This window comes from Pteropus alecto, unplaced genomic scaffold (genome assembly GCF_000325575.1).
Source record: "Pteropus alecto unplaced genomic scaffold, ASM32557v1 scaffold90, whole genome shotgun sequence".
NCBI classification, from domain to species: domain Eukaryota; kingdom Metazoa; phylum Chordata; class Mammalia; order Chiroptera; family Pteropodidae; genus Pteropus; species Pteropus alecto.
The window spans coordinates 270,446-273,497 of NW_006429894.1; positions in this window are offsets into that span (position 1 = coordinate 270,446).

Sequence of the window (3,052 nt, forward strand, 5' to 3'; positions counted from 1 at the left end):
TTTGTGCGTGCAGCCAGGGGGCCCTTTCAAAAGGTCAGAACAAGGCAACCGCAGCAGCAAGAGGCTGGATGTGCTTTTTAAAATACTGAAGAAAGAGAAAAAAAAAGAAAAACTAAAAAGTCTGGGCGCTGGGGCCGGCAGGGGCAAGGTCGCACGACTCCATCACGGGTTGAGTGAATTGGGGCAAATCATTTATCTTCTCTGGGGCCTAGTTTACCAGCTTTGAAACAGGGAGGAGAAACTTGGCCTCGCGGGAAGGGGGTGAGGCGCACGGCGCCTCCGGATTCCAGCACCGAGGTGCAGACACAGCACGTGGCTGTGGTGGCTGAGGACACACCTCCCCCCGGCCGTGCGAACCCAGCTTGCTCTGCTGTGGTCCTAGGCAAGTCATTGAACCTCCTTGGTCTGTTTCTCACCTACGAAACAAGGACAGAAATAATGATACAGTAATAATAATACCTCCGGGCAGTGTTGTTCTGACGACGAGTGAGTCATGACAGGACTGTCACTCAGGGACAGTGCTGGGCCCGTGGCGGCCACGGAAGAAATGCTGGTCGCTACTGAGTCGAACAGGTCACGAGCACAGCATCCGCCTCCCTTCTCTGTCAACCAGAATTTGCCACACACGCCGTCTGTCACGCTCCCTCGTCAGAACAAGGTGAACGCTGTCACCGGAGTGTTTCACCTCTAAGCTACATGTCTGTGTTCCTATTTCAGCACGGACAGGAGAGCCGGTTTAAGTGGGGTGGGGGTGGGGTGGGCGAACAAAGCTGGACAAGTTTCCAACGTGAACCGTGGCTCCGGGTCAGGAGCAGGATGGGGAGGCCCGCCTGACAGCGGTGGGGCGGCGCAGGTGCGACCATTCAGAGGCAGGACCGTGGACAGACGCCGCGGACAGAGCTCTCGGACCACAGACAGGCTTCTCCGCGCACCTGCTCTCCCCACCTGCTGCACCCGACCTGCTCCTCCCGGGAGACCCTGGCGTGGGCCTCACTTCCGGCTGGAGGCCCAGGCTGGTGCCTGGAGGATGAACTACGTCAGGGAACGGAGAGCTGTGTCCTCTGACGTCACAGCGAAGAGGTGACTAGCGCTGCTGTACCCGAGAAAAAGGCCACGTGCAGAGCGACAGGCACAGTGACACACACAGACCCACGCCCACGGGCTCACGCCCGCCGTGCACGCACGCTGGCACACACAGGCCCACACCCACGGGCTCACGCCCGCCGTGCACGCACGCTGACACACACAGACCCACACCCACGGGCTCACGCCCGCCGTGCGCGCCGTGCACGCAGCACACACAGACCCACACCCACGGGCTCACGCCCGCCGTGCGCGCACGCTGGCACACTCGGCGCTCCAGCTTCAGGCCGTCAGCCCGCCTCCCCGACCCTCGCTGACCCTTTCCTCTGACCCGTTTCCCGTCCGGCCCGGAGATGAGGACGTCCTCTGCGTCCTCCCGCCCTTGTCCATCATGGGTGCTCACAGGCTTTCCCCACACCCCACTATGCGCACACAACTCTCGTCCAACACGTGTGGTTACGGGCCACCTACGGCTCGAGGGGGCAGGGCTGCTGGGAACAGCCCTGTTCCGACAGGAAGCCGCCTGTCCAGAGCCGCAGCGCTGGGTAACGGTGCTGCCTGGGGGGGCTGCTGGTCCAGTCCCCTTCCCCTGCATGGCCTCCCCTCCACACAAAACCCAGGATGGGGTGCCCTTCGTGGGCAGGTCCAGGCTGAGGGCCGGACCGCGGCGGCCATTACTGTTTCTCCTTCTCGTCCTGCCTCTGATCTCCGCCGGCCTCTCGGGACAGGCAAAGGGAGGTCTGAGAAGGGGGCGGGCACAGTGGAAGGGGTTTGGAGGCCGAACCCCTGCCCCCGGCTCTGCGCCTGTGGATCCTGGCTTTGGGCTGCGGCAAACCAGCTGGGGGCCTTTCAGCTGGGCCCGGTCCTTGGCAGGGAAGAACAGGGTGGGCGGCCAGTGGTACCACTTCGGGGTGGGTTGGGCAGTGTGGGCAGCACATTGGCAGGAAGCAGAGGACGCGGGAGTCTGTTGGCCTGGACCTGGCAGGAGACGGATACTCCCAGCGCCCGCCTGGCTGGCTCCTGGCTCAGAATGGGCATCAGGGCTGTCCACCAGCGGTGGCACTGAGCTCACCATCCATCTCCTCCACAGTCCAGGGCCCTGCCAACACCCCGCGGGGTCCTTCAGCCTTAAAGCTGCGGGTGCTGATCTTCCTGGCCAGCCGGCAGCATGCTCTTACAGAGGAAAGATGGCCCTGGCCATGTGATCTCAGGTGATGGCAAGTAGGTCAAGTTTCCTGGCGCACAGTAAGCCATCGAGCCAGTGCCAAGGTGCCACCTGCCCGGCCCGGCCCAGCCCCTCAGCCTGGGAGAGCTGCAAATGCTGCACACACAGCCCATCACTCTGCTTCCCAGACTGTCCCCCAGCCGAGTCCAGGCTGCCGGGCAGGACGCAGGTGGCCTCAGACAGCACACACAGGAGACGGTCCCCGCCCTCCCGCACGTCCCCCAGAATCTCTCACCCCGCCTCTCGAGTCTGGAAGTCCTTTTGAGTGTCTAAGCTCCATTCTTCCCGCCAGGAGTCAAGCTGAGCTCGGGTTCTGCGTTCTGGGGGGTCGCTTCTCCAGAGAAAGTTGAGCTCGGGGGGTGGGGGGCAGAGCCGCTCGGCCGCAGGCTCAAGCTACGTCAGCACATTGTCATTTTATACTGATTTCATCCATGTAAGCGGCTCCACCGTCAGCCTGAGTTTCCTTGTCAACTCGCCAAGGGAAGTGATTTAGTGCGAATGAAAATCAATGGCTCAGACCGTCCCACAAACCGCGGGGGGCTGGAGGCCTCGGTTAATGCCTCCCAAGACGTCACACCGGCATGGAGGCCGTGAAGCCCACCCCCAGCTCCTCTCTGTCCGCAGCCCCCAGCTCCAACCCCCTGGGCGCGCCCAGCATGGCGTGTGCCTCCCACAATGCAGGTGAGACCCCGGAGCTCGAAATCACAAGGGCACAAGTGCCCAGGCCCCCGGGGAGGGACCTGG